An 18626-nucleotide genomic window follows, 5' to 3' on the forward strand; every position below is an offset into this window, starting at 1 on the left:
CTTCCCAAGTCATCCAAGCATTAAAAACTGTGGGTGGAGGTGAGGAATTTATAAAAAAAAATATTGTACAAATAACTATTAGGACTATTATTGCCCAGAATAACCATAAAGAACACAATGGGTTCTTGTTATTCAATTATTTGAAGAGTCATAAGACGAAGGAATTAACAATGCTAAGTGACTTCTTTCTCATTAATAGGAGAATCAAACTGTACAAGATGTAGCAAAGAGACTGGGGAATCTACTGAATGGAATTTTTTAGAGTTCAAAACTCGCTATGCTTAGACTCTTACAAGTGGAAAACCATTAGAATACTTCCAGAGGCCAGCTGAAGCACCGGAACTGTGTATTTAAAGAAACATTTTTCATTGAATGAACACTGCTATTTTACACCTGCCCTGACATCACTAGCTAGCCCCAGCTCAACAGTCCCCTGGTTCAGCTAGGAAGCATCCATACCATTGCTCCTTAGTAAGTACCATGAAAATAGAGATGGAAGAGACCACCTACTAGATAGACAAAGAGCAACCACTGAAATCAGCACCTCTGTGTTTCCTATGAGGAGCTAAATATTCCTTTTCTCACAAATGTTATTTCGAACAAGTAAATTGGAGACTATAGGCAGTAGGTGAAACTCAGGCACCCACACCTACCAACAGGTAAATGCGTGTTCTAGCCTCCCTCATGTAATTGTTGCTTGCTGAAACTGATCTGTTCCATAAAAGGCTATGATTTCCAGGATATGGGGGGAAACTCAGAATAAGGTCTAACACAGCACAAACAACTTCTTACTAATGCTTCTCATTGATCCTTCAGCTCAGAGGTAAGATCAAGTGCTGGCATCCACTTGTGCTGTAGCAGTGGACCGGTGTGCAAAAGCAGTAAAGCAACCCCTTAAAGCTTGAGGAGAGGAAACCTCCTGCTTTGGGTTCCATTGAGAGTAAAGCTAATGGAAGAAGATCAAATAGGTCTTTGTCCATCCAGTCCGATATGTTATTAAATCTGCTGCAGTATTCCAGGACAATGCATTGAAGGTATTGTGGATATAGACTCGTATTTGAATCCTATCACGTTTATCCACACACAAAAGACCAAAATTATTCCTCCTGCTAAGATAAGTACATTAGATGACACAAAAGGAAGCTGTGTGAGAGATCACATGGTTTTACCTCTTCTTTCCTGCCTGTGTTAGATGTTATACAAAGTGATCTCTTGTCTTTTCAGAAAGACAGGCAGTAGCCATTTATAGGTATGCAGCAAAGAAAGCAAGAAGCATAATAGTTACTTATTTGGTACCTAGCAATAGGCATATAAAGGGGATTTGATGGGAAGATTTATAGGAAAGGAAGAAGCAATTCAGAAAGCTTCTTCAAATGCACTGTGTAACATAATATTGAAGTTTTCAGATTCTTTTCTGTCCACAGCTCAGTGCCAGAGGTTTTGAAAAACAGCTTCATAAAACATTCACAATGATTTTAATTAGAAGTGAAAGCAGCTTACAGTAAGCAAACACATAATGGGGAGCAAGTATACCTACAAGCTGATTAGAAGCTCTTCCTCAGAATTCTGCAAAGAAAAAGTCAAAAACCTACTTTAAAGAGCCCAGGAGACAGGCATAAAATGAAACAATTCATTCAGACATAACACATAAGATTTTTTTGGGGGGAAAAAAATATCCATTATTTTTCAACTCTTCAAGCTCCACACTTACACAAAAAGCATGATAAAACACTTATTCCCAGCTGATCATACTTTCTGCGATAAGTTGCCCCCTCTAGGAGCATATTGTCAAGGCCCTGTAGCCTGCTCAGCCACACCTGCTTGCAAACTGGCTTTTTTGTTCTGTTCCACACAATTTGCACAGGAACAGCTAAGGCAAAGGTAAGTCCTCCCCTTCACAGGCACAGGAAGGACAGCAAGGGACAGCAGTTTCCATGGACAATAAGAGGCATTTTGCTGGTTCAGACTGAATGACCAGCTCAAGTAGTTTCCTAAACTGCTACAGGAAGATCCACTCACACATCTCTGGAAATCCTGGTCCCCGCACCATGTTCTGTCTGTACTCACACACGGTGCCAACCCATGGACAGGTTTATCAGTATTTTCCATTCATCTCATCATTGAGATGTTTCCTCTGGCAAGAAAAGCAGATGGGAACCCAGTAATTTGAGGGGATATCCAGCTTCACAGTATACATCGAGGGAAAAAGATAAGCCAGGATGAAATCTGTTGGACTGTTCTCTCAACTCTGCCTCAGATGTATTGGAGCATACTAAGGGAATCGCATTCAGCGTCTCAGTTTCCACTCCTGTGGTTCAAGGGTATCACTACTGCCCAACACCACGCAGGTATGTGAGGGTTCAGGATACATGTGATACTTAGAATGTAAAATGGAAGCTGTATATACAAGTGCAACAACCTATTAGAGTATCATCAAAACTGAACCCAAACATCAGGGGAATGTTTTAAAATCCCAAGATATGAGCAACACTGTCACATAGCTCTAGAAAATAACATTCAGTGAAGCAATAAGGGTTTCCCTTTGTGAAGACTGTTTCATTATAAATTCATTTTATTCTGAGTCAAAAGACTCACAAGTCTTTCCTGGGTTTTGTTTGTATGCTCTTAGAATTGTTATCCTTTGTTGTCATATTCCCTCTTGCCAATACAGTAAGAAGAGAAATCCTAATGCCCTGCACTAGAAACTACCCAGCTTTATTAGGTTGCAGAGACATTACCACAGCCTTAATCTATTAAAGCCATTAGTAATTGCAAAGTATGAAGCAATCATCATTTTCTAGAGTTAAGGAACAAAGCAATCTGAAGGTGTATAAATAAGACAAAGTAGAAATCAGAATACTTCAGGTTTTTCCAGGGTGTTTTTTATATTAATCAGGTTTCCTACATCTCTCCTCTCTACGAGCCCATTGCAATTTTTCCCCTCTGTTTTCCAATGTTCCATCATCTTTCTTTCCTCACTTCTTCTGTCCCAGAGATAAAATTCAATCACAGACAATAAAAAGAGAATATTTTATTGAGCCCAAATGACTAAGAAGTCTCTCAGGACTGAGGGTACTGTCTTCTCTAACACAAAGGTATTGGGTGGGGAGAGGATGTCCGCTTTTTTCTTAATTTATTGAAATTTGGGATTGCTATGTTGCTGTAAATTGCAAGGGGCCACAGGTGCTTGCAGGTTTTACTAACAGCTAGGCAAGGTCAGCACTAACACAGAGGCTGATGATTCAACCTCAGCTAATTCACCTGTCCGTAAAACCAAAAATGCCTTGGTGCATCCACTGCCTCTCATTGTGTAACAGTTAAAAACTGCTTTCTTGTCACTGAAGACAAATTAAGTTGTTCTGCCTAGTAATAGCTTTAATGAGCTTCTATCTAATGCAGCTCTGTAAGCACAGGGCTTTGCTACAGCCTGTGGATTGCCCTGCAGAGGGTCTCAGGCACGCCCCTGAATTTGAGCCAGCATACTTAGGTGGACTGGCACTCAAGTTTCACCGAGGTGTACGTTTAGTCATAGCAACTCTCTTCCTTTGGCTTTTCAGCCTTTTTCAATATTAAAAAAAAAAAAAAAAAGTCCACAAAACATCAGGATAGTTATGCTTCATATTTAATTACACAAAAACCTCAACAGGTTTAGATAAGTATGTAACAGGTTCAGGTAAGCACGTGAGCTACCCACCATCCATAAAGAGGGAGCTCCTCAGGTAATGGACTCTCTCAAATACTGGCCCTACTGAAATAAACGTCAGAGCTCACATGGACTTCAGAGTAGCAATTTTACCTTCCTTAAATTGCCAAAAATTACAAAATTGCAGTGAATATCCCGAAGAATAGACAGTCCAGAGATTTCAGGTACTTTTGTTTTGTCAATATATCAGTACTTCATAAAGAGGCTTGGCCACAGCTTTAATATAGATTAAAAGGAGCACACGATAAGAGACATACAGGCATTAATGTAAAGCAAATATATTTTAGCCTGAATATAAACAGTGCTCAAGCAACTTTTTCTGTCTGGTCATTATCATCCTCCCCATATTTTTAAGTGCTGCCTCAGCTAAAATTTTCTTCATCTGCTTTCTTATTTTTCTCCCTTCTAGAAAACTTTTGGATAAATTTGAAGTGTGGCTTGGCTAAGGCCACTGTTAACTGAAAAACTTACTACCATAACAAGATCACTTTAAAAGCAATCTTTAAAACATGTTGTTCTACAGCTATCTCCAATTTTTCAAGACAAAGGGTTATCATCTCACCTATTGGATGAAATAGGAGAGGGTTAGGGGTTATTTGTGAAACATTAGGAAGAAATACCATTGTTACGTGTAACACTTAATAACGATAGCACCAAATGCATCTTCTTTGAAAGCAAGCTGCACTGGTAAGCAGGTTCTGTCCAGCTCAGAAGTCCTGCTCCCCTTTAGCATTACTTTCCTGAGGGTAGAGATTACCCTTCATATGGGCTGATACAATGTAGTGTATAAAAACATTTTACTTCACTTTAAGAAAGGAGGGGGGGAAGAATAGCCATGTCCTAGCATTTATAGTTCACAGACATTTCCACAAGTGGGGAAAATCTTTAACTACCAATGACCTTACTAGCACCTGCTGGCAGTTACTAATGGATGACAGCAGTAAGAAATACAATAAAGAAATAATAAATGGACTTTTATCATAAGAGAAACTTTTTATTTTAAAATGCAGTGGCTTTTTGAATTACAAGTGACCTGGCCAGGTTTCAGGATTAGTGACCACTCACTTGTCTAGTTCACCATGTCTATATATCATGCAGTTTACTGAGAACATGCAATCAAAACTTCCCACCTTAAGTTTGGATTGACCCTTTAAGGACTTAAGTTTTAGAGAGAGAATTAAATTCACAGGTGTGCCTATAAAATTAAACTGCTGCTTTTTGATAGACTCATAACTTTTCTGAGACATTGAGTTCCTTCAGAAAGATTACAGCCCGATCCAAACAAAGCAGCGAGTGTAAGAATTGGGAAAGTTACCACAAAAGAGTGATCTTATCAAAAACTGCACAATATTACAAGAAGTTAATTGTAATTGTACACACAGCCAGAAAAATGTTACTGGAACATTACACTCGGAAACACACATGCACAAAAAACTGTAAGCTTTCTTCTGGCTATCTGCATACCAAAGCACCTGCTAGACTGTAGTCATAATCTGACTAGTTAAGTTTTCATGGGTTATTATTTTCTGAAACATCATTTCAAGAAGGGCAGAAATAGTTACTCAGTCCTTGAGGCCCAGCTGGTTGCCTGCAGGACCACAATTACGTACTGTTCAGCCAAGGGACCAGACCTAAGGACAGCAAACCCTGCTGCGTTTCAGCCCTGGTGTGCACCAAGAAATTTCACAAGCTCCTGCATCAGAGGGTATCCATATCCTCAAATAGCATGAGCAGAGGACACAGGAACCTGGTTTAGCTGGAGTAAAGCAGGGAGCTTCCACCAAGCAAACTGCAGGGATGTTATTCTTATTGATGGGCAGCTGGGAGCACTGATAGCTCCTGCTAGCTGAAATAGGTTTAGAAGAGGGTATTTCTTACAGCACTCTCCGTCCTATACTGGTAACCCAGCTGCCAGCTCTGGGTGTATAACAAAGCTGTGAGGCAGCAAGTAGCCCTAATAGCAGCATCAGCTGCTAGTCTGTTTCCTCCTAAGTGAGTACCAACGACACAAGAGCAATGGGTGAACACAGCAAGCTGTCCTTTGACCTTTACAAGCTGTCCGTGCTTATAGTCTAATCTACCACAGTCAACTGAAATGGAAGGCTGTATGACACCCTTACCCCTGGCTGAAAGTGGTGGTGGTACAGAAAAAACTATGCACCAAATCTGCTTCTGAGTATAAGCCAACATATCCAAATATTAAAGGACTCTAGGTACCAGAAAATCAAAAGCAAGGTTAAATAACAACATGGGTGTAGTCAGGAAAACTAAAATAACATACAGATCAAAGTCTTTCCTTTCTTAGTTTGTGGTCACTTACTGCAAAAGCATCTGTATAAGGCTGAAATATTACCTTCACAATTATTATCAATTATGGTGCACCTGCTAAAGGTCCAATTTGACACATCAGAGCTGCAAAACAGATTATATGAGCAATTCTCATCATATCCCAGCTAGGCTAGCTTTACTCACCACAGAAAAACAACCCAAAGACCCTCAGGAACACAACACAGCATCACTGAAAGGCCTTCCCAGGTTCCTTCATCAGTTTAGCTGTAAGCTGACAACCACCTGCTGAGGAACAGTAACAAATAGCCTAAGGAAGCGAATCCAGCTGTTTCCACCATTAACAATAAAATGGCCTCAGGTGAGAGACCTATGGCCATCTGTGGCCACTGCTGCCCATACAGAAGGCAATCAGCCTATCTACTACAGTGGCAGGGGCACAGCACACCCAGCTGGAGTTGTCCCTCCACAGTGAAGCAGGGGCAGACAGTGACTATGTACAGCATCTTTGTATTGGTATGAAGGAGTCTGTAGAATGAGTTTTGCTGGGCTCTGAAGACTGATGAAAAAAAGCACTTTTGGCCAAAACTACTGGTATGTGTGTGACAGCTCTGTCTGAAGCCAGCATGCTGATGTGGCTCCATCCTCCTATTGTCACTACTGTGAGGTTTCCTATGAAGTAGTTTTCCAGGAGGAAAAGTTGCTTAAATGCTATAGAATATGGCAGGAATTTATCCGTCAATAAAAAAGAAGTCCGTAGAGAGCAAAAACTACAAAAGCCAAAGGCAACTGATATTTTGACATAGCAGTGGTTCAGACTGCTGCAGGGCTGTTTCTGGCTGTTTCACCTGTCATGCAGATTGGTGAATGCCTCCTCTCCTTTTCAAAGCAAAGCAACACAAACACAGCCCTAGCAGTGCTGCCAGCTGATGCCATGTTCCTCCAGCACAGCCCTGAACCCTGGCACACATCAGCTTTCCTCCAAGAAACCTCTGCTTGTCCAGCAAGCATCTGTCACCCACAGCCTGACCAGTGCTGTGTTTCTGGCAGGACTCTGCTCAGCTATCTCTTTCCACCAGAGGAAGGAAGGAAGCAGTTTCCCCAGACAGTCATTACTCTGTGAGATTAATAGCCAGTGTGGGTTGAATGCTGTGCTTTTGGCTGACTGGGATAGTGACCCTTCACTGTTATGTTCACTCAGACACTTTTCCTCCCACATTTGGAGATGTCAGTGTTGTCTGGGTTTTGCTGGACAAGGCTGGTGCCTGCTTAAAATAGCTGTGAGCTGTCTCACACAGGTGGACAGGTCTCCTTTTAGGAAGTGAAAGTGTTAGTGTTAGTTGTACCAGCAAGAAGCATACACCAGTCCTTAAGCTACTCCTCCTGCTGCCAACACAGCCCAGGGATACTGTGCGGGGGCTGCTACCTTCTGCTGCCCCCAAGTAAGCATTAGGATAGATAGTCACCCTCATATTCCAGGCAAGCAAGGTCTAGGCAAGCTCTTTTTCTTCTTGGCTTACATCAGTGCTTGTTCAGGCCCTGAGAGGTATTTCCCTGAAAATGCAGGCATGGGGCTGCCACATCTTTCTCCTGCAGACTTCTCTCAAGGTGATCTGGGAAGGCTCTCCTGGATCTTTGGGCCATGGCATCAGCACCACAGTGAGGTTTCCAGTGTGCTGACACTTCCCACCAGTGCTGCTGTACACCAAAGCAGTCACCATGGTGTCAACTTCCTGTGCTTTCTAAACAGCAAGGAATAGTTAGGCTTTCATTTCTGCTAGTTTGTTTCTAATAAAAAAATTAAAATCTGGAAATAGCACATGATGTAGGAGCTTGGATCTGGGACTGAATCCAGCACTGTCTTTAGAGGACACAAGTCGTGAGGGATGTGTCATATTAGTAGCTTGCAGCTAATGGACTGGCAAAGGCTGGAAGTTGCACTGGCTCGTTGCCCGGAGCCCATGGAACCGCTCAGGTAACAGCCTCCAACATTTCGGCCAGTGGACCATGACAGTTTCTTCATCCAGAGGTAATTAGCTAAGGTTTCCACAGGGCACCAGCTTTGTTCATGGGTAGGGTCATCCCCCTCCTACCTCAGACGTTTAATGTCTTCCTTAGACCACAGAAATACCCGTGTCCGTGTTCTCGGTTAAGGCCTACTGCAAATTTCTAAAGGGGAGTAACTGGCTCTCTGCATCTGGCACAATCAGAGCAATAAGCACTGGAAGATAACAAACAGTGCAGGCAAGAGAAGAGTGTCTGACTGTCCTTTGGGCAAAACGATATCGAAGAACCCATTCACAAGGAAAACATCATGAGAGTGACAAGTGACAGCTTGTCCTGCCAGTTTATGTCAGAACCAAATCCAGCAGAAAGGCTGCAATGTAGTGCAAAGCATTCATCACAGCCTGGCATTAGCAAGCAGGAAGTGCTGATTTTCCACCCAGCTCAAGCTGGTAGGGGATAGTGAAAAAAGTTAAAAATTATAAAAGAAGAAGGGGAAATAGCAGAGATATTGGAGGAGATTCTGCTTTCTTTACTGTGAATAAAAAGAGTAGCTCTTGAAACTAAGAAAAGCAGTATTTACCTTCATTATGACAGCCTCCTGCAGCACACAAGAAAACAACACTGTGTGATAAAGCTGAAGTCAAAGGTGTGGCCAAGCCTGGCTGCATTGCACAACAGCTGATAGACAAGGAGGCAGCAGCAGGGCAGACGGGGAGGTACCATGGCCTCTGGCTTTCTGGGGCCCTAACTCACATGGCCAGGTACCATTTATAGCTGAGCCAGCAGCTCTGTATCCACAGTGTTTAACACCAACATCAAACACCCTCAAGAAAACTTTGACACCCGTCATCAAAACCCTGTGTTATTTCTAGAAAAACTGCACACTTAGGCATGGAAAAGAGCTGTAAGCATAAATCTCCTTATTCTAAAATACATTCCTGAGTATGAGGTAGTTACCATTGCCTAAAAGAGACCTACATGAGACTATTCAAAGGAAGGAAAAATTACAAGCTGCAGAACAGTGGTGGCTTATAGTATAGAAATGCATAGCCTCTCTTTAGCTGCACAGTTTACCTGACCTGGATGTAATACCACACCTTTTGTTCATTAACTTAACTTTTACTTCCTCCAGTGCAAATATTTTGTACACCTAAGCTGGTTACAATTCTCTTGAAGATACAGTCATAAATGCTTTTTGCTAATTTCTTCATTAAAGTGCCTGGCACAGTATGACAAACATTCTTGGTAAAAAGTGAAACATTACATTCCTAATACTCCCAGTGTTCCATTCTATAAACTTCATCACAGAGATTATCTGCATTTTTCAGTGCAAACTCAATGAAAACAAACTGTTACCCCTTATAGAAAACCTTTGTTGGCTCTTCCAGTATGGAGAATCTGTAATTTACCTGTTAACAGGAGATGATTTGCTGCATTTATCTTCTTAGCTGCAAGAATTTGACAATAATGTAGGAAGTTTTTAAAGTTAAACTAGGTTGAAGAAGGCAGAAAAGAGCAGCATGGATCACAAGGTGCCTCACAAATTGTTAAGCCCATGCTTTTAATGGCTCTACTTGAACAAATGCAATATACTAGGAGAAAATTGTTTTTTCCTAGGAACACAAAAGTGATACAATCATTAAAAAATTTAGCAAGAATTTCCTTCTTGCATCATCTTTGAGACTTTCTGGCTCCATTTCTCTCCTCTCTTCCCAATTCTTTCACAGCTACTGGCTTGCCTGCAAAGGGAAACTGCAATACCTCTGCATCAAAAACATGATCAGCTTCTGCTCTTTCTTTTTAAGCTACAAGGGCTGTCTAGGCACCTAAGAGGCAATAAGCACACAAAATCCACTGCTGTGACTTGGCTGGGAAAAGCAGGATCTATCCCCAAAGTTCAGATCTGAGCAAGGTAATCTCAAAATATCCATAGGATAACAAGATCTTCAGGCTATGAATTTTTCTTGGGGATCATTTCTAAGAGGCAGAAAACTTTACAAATAACAGAGGTTTGCTGGGTTTTGTATAAATCAGTTTCCTGTCACACATTTTCCTGTTCTTATTAGTACTTTTAAACTACTAGGCGTGAAACTGGCAGATCCTAGTTTAGAATTATTTTTTTTTGAGCGAAGCCTTTTGCTGTCAGCTGATGGCTGATTTACTGACATTGCCTTCATATATGTCACTGGGGTGAATAAACCAAAACAAATGATTCTTTACTACAGGAATTGAATTTCTTCCCAGCACCAACAGCTCTCCTCCTCCTTGAGTTTTTGGAGATGACTTCCTGTGATTGCAGACCTAATGCTGGCTTTGTGGCCCATGAGGATTGCATCAAACATCACGCAGTCAAATCAATCAACAGTGTTGTTATCTTTCAGTATTTTTTGCTTGTTTAAGGAGATAAATGAAAACAGACACAATTAAGTCAATATATCAGTGATTTGGTTACAAAACCAATTAAAAGATAATCTCAGGTATTTGGGATCCCCAAATAACATATCTGGAAATAGATGTGAGTCTGGGGGGTCGAAGTGTCTTGGGAGCTGCAAAGTATGTGCCAAATGAATGGAGTTTATGAATCACATTGTTTGACACCTGAGACAATACATGATGCAACACAGGAATATCGTACAAATAGGTAGAGGTACTGCTTCAGACCCAAGATTATGGAAAACATTAATCATGAAAACATAGTTTGTTTATTTGTCTATTTTTAAAGAACACACTCTAAATGAGGAGAAGAAAGCAGAGAAGGTTGGAAGCTCTTAGCATGCTGGGAGATGTTGCTGTGGGTGGTGTGCTTTCAAGAGTGTTGAATGTTGTACATAAACTGATTGCGACCAGATGTAGTTTGTGCTTTTGATATGGTGCTACTGATTTGTTTTTCTCTACTGAGTCTAAATTAAATTCAGTGTTGATTTCTCAGATCTAAAGTATAAGATAGCAAGTCGTCTATGTAAGTAGCTATTCTAGCAGTTACAAAGAATAGTGGTTTTGTGTTAGCATGAGAAAGACATTTGTCAGGGTCCCTTCCCCCCTGCTGTGGGGTCCTGGGAGAGGGGTCCTGGGGGGGAGACATGGGGTTTCCCTGCCCCTGGTCAGCCTCGCTCCCCATTGGTTGTTTTGTGTTTCCCTGCACGGGCAAGGACCCTCGGGTCCTGTGATTGCCTCAGTTGCTCAGCAGAACCCAGCCATGTGGCTGGAGAAATAAACACCTCTGAAACATCTATCAAGAATCGGTCCATATATATTTCTTTTCCACGGGCCTCGTTGTCTGATATGCATGTTGCAGTATCCACACTGTAACAAATGGTGGAAAATTGCGAGCAGAACGATCCCCGATCCCTACAACGACTGATTTGTGAGTAAACTCTGGATTCCTCTTCTTGTTTTTGTTTTGCTATTCCATCTCTAAACTATGGAGGAACCATGGAAAGACTCTTGGCTCTCCGAGCCGCATATGGACATTTATCTTAAACTTGAAAAGATTCTTGAACACGATTTGTAAATTTTAGCTTAATTCAAGCTCAAAAGGAACTGAAACACTTCCTGGCATGGTTGTTTAAGAACTTTTTCTATGTTTCTTGGGATTTAATTCTTACCAAAGACTTTTGGAAGACCATTTGGACACAGTTAATTTCTGAGTCAAAATATACGCCAATGGAAGAATATTTTCGTGAATATTATTTAATTACCGAGACTGTTGAGCAATGTCAGCTGTGTCTTGGCAAAGGGAAGCCTGGCTCAGGGACCGTGCAGCCTCGGCCACGTGCACCGAGCGCTCTGCAAGCAGCAGCGAGGAAGTTCCCATGCACGGGCGGAGCGGCGCGACCCAGCAGTGGAGCGAGGCGCGGCGGGAGCAGCGCGACCCGGCCGTGCCCGCCCGGCCCCGCGCAGCGTGTGGTAGAGCGAGCCCTGTGAACGCCCGACCGAGAGGGGCAGCACGCAGGTGGCAGGCGGCGGTGGTGGCGGTGGAGCGGAGCTGCGCCCGGCCGAAACGCGCACTGGATCAGGGTGCGGGGGGGGTCATCGCTCGGGGGCCTGGCCAAGACGTGGGTGAGGCACCAGGCAGCGGCAGCGCAGCTGAGAGCAGAGGAGACGGCACGCGGGGAGCTGAGCGGCGTGGCCCGGCCCGGCCCGCACGGCCCCGAACGTGACCCCGAAAAGAGCACGCAGGCACAAGCAGCCCCGGCGGCCCCAGCAGCACTGACAACCCTGGCAATTCCAACACGGGAGCGAGCGAAAGAGAAAGAGAAAGGAAAAACACAGCAAGACAGAAAACAGCAACCACTCGAAAAAAGGAAAAAATCACTGTAGCTAAGGTTTTAGGAATAGTAAAATGGTATAATGTTAAACAAAATTATGGTTTTATAACAAGATGTGGCAACCAAGAAGACATATTCATTCATAGAACTGCTATTAAAAAGAATAACCCTGAAAAATGCATCCCAAGCTTGGGAGATGGAGAGGTGGTGGAGTTCAAAATTGTGCAAGGTAGAAAAGGGTTACAAGCAGCAGAGGTCACTGGGCCTGAAAGTGTTTCTGTAAAAAACAGTATATATGCTAAAAATCATAGTCATGTTAGACAATATCTCCATTATAAGCCCCCCCTACAGTCTCCCTTTCCTAATCCTACCTTTCCCTTTTATCCTATATCCTATTACCCCCAGTGTACTCCCATTCCATTTTTTCACCCATGGTTTCCCTCACAAAACCATACCTTTGCCAATTGTTTCCCCAAAAATCCCTTTCCAATGCCAAGTGGGGGATGAAGAGGGAGAGGGAAGAAATTAACTATTGTTGTTTAGAGTTCCAACAGGTACAAATAGAAGAAACCCTCTCCTGCCTCAGTTTCCCCACAAAGCATGCTCAGAGAGTCCTGTCTCCCTTCTGTCAGCCTTAAGATGTTCCAGAGAATCTGTTTGGACATTTAAAGGCTCAGGAGGGTGGCTTGTTTTGTTTTGAAACTGTTCTTGTTACGTTTATCCAGTTGTTTTCATTCTCCTTTTATTAAAATAAAACGGGTGAGGTGTTGGGGTCCCTCCCCCTGCCATGTAGCCCTGGGAGAGGGGCCCTGAGGGCACAGACACGGGGTTTCCCTGCCCCTGCTCAGCCTCGTTCCCATTGGTTGGTTTGTGTTCCCTGCGCGGGCAGAAGGACCCTTGGTCCGGTGACTGGAACAGTTCCTGAGCAGAGCTCCGGCCATGCGGCTGGAGAAATAAACATCTCTGAAACATCTAGCAAGAATCGGTCCTCATTGATTGATACGCGTGTTGCAGTATCCGCGCTGTAACAGACACTGACATACCTTGTTATTCATGTTGTATTTTTTAAGGGTGAGAGCTTTTCTGGAAAGCAATTTCAAGGCAGTTCCAACCTGACTTCTATAAATTCTCATCTTGTTTTTAAAATATTGTTTCTTATATTGAAAACTTTTTCCTTTTAATAAAATTATTACTCTCCTACACGTGTGTTTGAGGCACAAGTCTCAGAACAACTCAGAGTCCAGCTTCTTGCTAATGAGTTGATACTGAGCTGACTATGAGCTGGCAATATATCAACTGCTCATCATTAAATCATTCCCAAAATGAACTTTAATGAATTTCACCTACTTCAGCAATGCAAGGTAGCTCATACTTCTCGTGATTTCCAATTCACTGCAAAGTAACTTGAATTCAGCCCACACTGCTGACTTCACTGAATTGATGCATAATGAGCTACCATAAAAACAACAAGGTTTTGCATATATATATTGGACATTCTCATACATATTAATTTGGTCATCCATTGTATTACAGCTACTCCAGTGAACTTCCACATGGAAATGGACTGTCCTGCTATCCTGCTTTGAACTATTAACTCCTTATTGGAAGAACATACTTCTCATTAAAAAAAAAATAGTGTTTTCAATGCAAAAGTTTTGTATTCTGTTAACTTTTTCCACTACAGCAGTGAAAAATGAAGAAACAAAATGTAACTCAAATGTCCTTAATTTTGTCATTTGCTTTTTGTTCTCAATGGTATTTAAATGGGGTGTTTAAATATCAAAGCTTCATAACCCACATTTTTCTGTAGTAGTCTGGCACTGCGTCACACTTGCAAAATTGAGAACTTTATTTGCAAAGAATCCTCTGTATGACAGGGTCACCTTTTTTCAGTGAGATCTATGTAGATTAACACATACTGCAGGATAATTGCTCAGAAATGGTTATCAAAGTCTCATGTCCACATGTTGAAATATGTCTCAGAAAAGAGTTACAAAATTGAGGGTCTCAAAGGCACCTTTTACAGGGCAAGATTCAGAGGTCAGTCTATTCAAAGAGAAGGTTAGGAAGGTGTTTGATCATAACTACATCCATGGAGATAAGAGGTACCTAAGACTAGTACATTAAAATATTGATATGCATGAGCCAAAGATCAAACTCTGGCTACAGCAAGAACCAGTTAGGTCTTTATTTCTTGTACGTTGCTGCCCAGGATCAGTTTATCATTGTAAACTGGGTCATTTCAGGAGACATTTAGCCATCCCTGCTCTGGTGGGCAGCAGCCTCTGGGAAGGGGTGTGTGAGCAGATGGGGCAACAGTTGCTCCAGTGATCTCATCTGAGCCTGATGTTGAATGCATGCTAACACCTTTGGATAATGAGACACGAAACACCAGGGAGCTGAACTTAGAAATATTCAAACACAACATTAAATGCTTGCTTTTGAGAAAGAAATAACTATTTGAACAGTTTCCTGTGTGATCCAGTAGATTTCTCATTATAGGATGTGATGAAAACAAAACCAGATGTCTACTAAAGCCTATACTCAAATAGGAGCTAGGGGCTTTATGCAGACATCAGTGATTGAATTCCACTCCTTGCCTTATTTAGGAAGTCATCATAGGCCTTTCTGGCCTCTAAATACATGAACCCAAGAGCCTTTGACAGAAGAGCAAAATGTCATTTCTATTAAAGGTATTCCCTTCCTACAGAAGCATTTGGTCAGAAGAACCATCAAGTTAAAATGTGTTTTATTTGCTGGTGACAAAGAAGTTGTCATAGTCCTTACCAAAAAGCATTCCAGACTTCAGAAATTGCTCCCTGCTTCTCTTCTCATGTTTGGTTAATATAAACTTGAACTACCTTTTCTCTCCATGTTACAAGCGCCATTATTTTCTCAGGTGTCCAATAGGAGAGAAAAAAAATAGGACTGGGAACACGATACACCTGAGATTTGTGTCTGCAATGGAAAGATTTTTCTCTATATTCCAGTTTGGGGAAAGAAATCTGTGTTTGCTTTTGTTGTTACAGTTGGTTTGAACTTTTAAAGTATATCAAACAACCTTTGAACTTTACGGAAAAGGACTTTTAAAAGTTGGAGGTTTTTAAGTTTGAAAGAAGAATGTTTCCTTTTTAAAAAAGCAAATACAATAAATGTGGCATAACAGAGATTTAAAGACACACTATACTCTTTGAGGAAGCAAGATAGTCAGCTGGGTTGAAGAAAGAGCTAAATGTGCATGCATGCCCACAGAAACACTCACACAGAGAATTTCCTCAGTGGCTGAGGACTATTAAGCACACTGTAACATTCAAATACCACTTACATTTACTGTGTTTCCTAATTTAAGGACACATAACTATATTTAAATAGTTTTACACTGTATAATTAATTACAAAAAGCAACAGTGCTGATATTCAGGATACCTTCTCAGATGAGTTTGCACTGCCCACTCACCTAACAGCCAATATGCAGTAGCTGGCTACTCTCTCTGGCCTCCAAGTATGCTCTTTGTCATTTCCCTGCACCAGTTTTGGAATAAACAGTGTCTCCAAAACTTACAAAAGAATCCTAGAGAAATTGCATAGTTAATTTAACCAGCCAACTTGCATATACAAACAAAGGAAACACAGTTGCCTCTCCTCAAAAGCCTATGGTCTAGGTTTTCTTGAAAGGATGGCAGTATTTACTGAGATGTCCCTAACTGTTCCGTTTCCAAAACAGATTTGCTCTGAAACCAAGCCTTTGTTCTGAATATTAGACCTCTCTACATTTTTTTCATTTGAGTACCAAAACTTTCTAGTCACCTTTCACTGCCTTGTCTTAAAACCACCATAAAAGAAGCCACCTTGCTAGCTCAAATCAGGAAAGATCCTTTATTTAGTCCTGCTTCTGACACTGCAAATACAACTAAGTAGAGATCAGTACTCCATTTAAAAAATGTCCTCTATAACTAAATTGTACTTATTTTAATTTGCTTTTCAAAGAACCTCTTATCACCAGGGGACTGCTAACAACATGACTCAAACCATGAAGCAGTGACGCACTGAAATAGCTTTTTCACATCTCTGTGCACACCCTGTCTCATAGCACTTTAGCACTGAGTAAAAACAGAGGTGGCAAAATCCTATGCCACAGGAGAAGCACAAACACGGATAACAGGGTTCACCATGCACTACTAAACTTGGCCAGCTGCTCACGCATGCTGTTATGGCTGCCTGGATGCTGACCTTGGCTTGGGCTGTAGCTGATGAGGTGGGTACACGGCAGCACGTTGATCCTCACAGGCCAACACATCCACCCAGTATCAATGTGACACAAGGCTGAAGCAGAAGGCAAAGATCTAAACGAGGACATCCACAGTTGCACTTAGAGCTGCACTGCAGAGTAGAGTAATGTTCCTGATTCTCAAGGGCACTAGCAGCAAAGGGAGGGCTAGAGGACTCTTAGCTCCCTTCTTTCTTCCTCATACCTTCAGTACAGGTAGAAAAATACTGTAACTCCTCTAGGATTTGTGACCAAAACAGCCATACTCTTGGATCAACAAAGGGAGGAGTTGAACTGTATGGCAGCAATTTCTTCCTAAAAAGGATTTTTTTTCATTATTAACTCAACTGCTTTGTGTTCCCTTCAAAACAGGAATATATACAAAAATCCTCCCATGGAGAACATTAGCAAAGTTCCTTTCAATTTTCAAAAGCCTTGGGAATTTTCTCTAAGTTTCCACCTATGTCAACAGCTTTAAAAATTAGCCTCTTTCTGTAGGTAGGCAGATTTAACAATCAAAGCTTCCCTTTTATACTCAGAATAAAATAAGCAGAAGTTACAGTTGCTCAGACCTTTGGGTTGAAAGACTCAGACAATCTCAGACAATTCACTTTTCCTTCAGACTTGGAGCCATCACAGTTCAGAGGTGTGTATTCCCCTCCATGTGTCAAGGTCAGGTCCTCACAAAGATGGTCTTCCCCTAACAGCAGGCTGAGGCAGTAGGAAAAGCCAGCTAAGGTCTCTCACCATGGAAAAACCTAAAAATTGTTAGGTCTAGAGGTAACTCGTTCACACAAGAAGCAACTTCTCTGAGAGAAAGAAATGTTACTTCTTTCCCACTTTCCTGGGACATAGTCTTGGATCAATTTTTATATTTACAGACTAAAGTATTAAGTATATCTTTCTTGTGGGGTTGCAATGGGTCACTTAAAATAAATGTAACATTTATGATACCTCAAATTTTGTCTATACTCCCATACTTCTTGTTCTCACTATAGGAGATACTGCAAGTACCACAGTAAAGCTCAAATATCAGAGGGTACTAAAGTGCTGGGGTTTTAATGGCAGCCTCAAAATACAAAGCTCATAAAACTGCAGTTATCTTAGTGGTACTCAGAAGTGAAAGACAATGAGATATTCATGTTCCAGCAGTAAATCCACTAAAGTCAGTGGGATAAGAGCTAGAATTAACTTGACCTTTGGAGAAAAAAAATTAGTGTGAAGGTTGGAAGTGGATGGGAGTTCAGGACAGGGGTTCTCAACTAAGCAAGAAAACCTGGAAAAGCTGTGGCCTCCTGAATGGATCCCTGAAAGTATCAGCTGGGATGCTGCAAAAGCTGTTCTCAGCAAATGGTTCATTTTGTGTTGTTTACAGGGTCAGAGGAAGGAGGAGGAGGAGGAGATCTGGGTGGATTGCTAAGAGAAGTGGAAATCATAGCTCAAGTGGCAGAAGTGAAACAAGAGAGGGGAAAAACCTTGAGAGTGGGATCTGAACGTCTTTTTCACCACCAGCAAAGAGCCAAAAGCAGATGAGAAACTTCTTGAAAAAGTTGTAAGATTTCAAAGAACTCCCAGGGGAATGACTAACACAACAGTGAGTTGTGAGTGTAAATCCCACTTTTGTGGTTTGTGCTTGCTTTTGTTACCATTTAAACCCAACTAAACTGCTCACAACTGAATAATCACTGCACTGCTGTGCTGGAGAGACTATGAATGAAAAGGAATGAAGTCTAGTCCCTGGCCAATTTGACCAAAGAACTACATTAAAAATATGTATAAATCCCATGTGCCAGAGGGAGTTCAACTCCTATCCTTATGATTTATAATCATGTCTTCCTAAACAATAATCTTCATCAAGCAATGGTGACATCCTAGTTGCCTTTCTATATTTATAAATTATTTCCGATTTGGGAAAGGGCCTTCCTCTTCATCTAACACTGCCCAAAATAACTTTTGGAACTAGACTGGACAAACCAGCAATTAAAAATCATAAGAATTCAGCTTGGAAAGTACCCTAGAAAGTCGCTGGTCCAACCATCTGCTCAAAGCAGAGTCAGATACAAGATCAGACCAGAGTGCTCTCAATCTGCATCTCA

Source organism: Corvus moneduloides, chromosome 3 (genome assembly GCF_009650955.1).
Source record: "Corvus moneduloides isolate bCorMon1 chromosome 3, bCorMon1.pri, whole genome shotgun sequence".
NCBI lineage: Eukaryota > Metazoa > Chordata > Aves > Passeriformes > Corvidae > Corvus > Corvus moneduloides.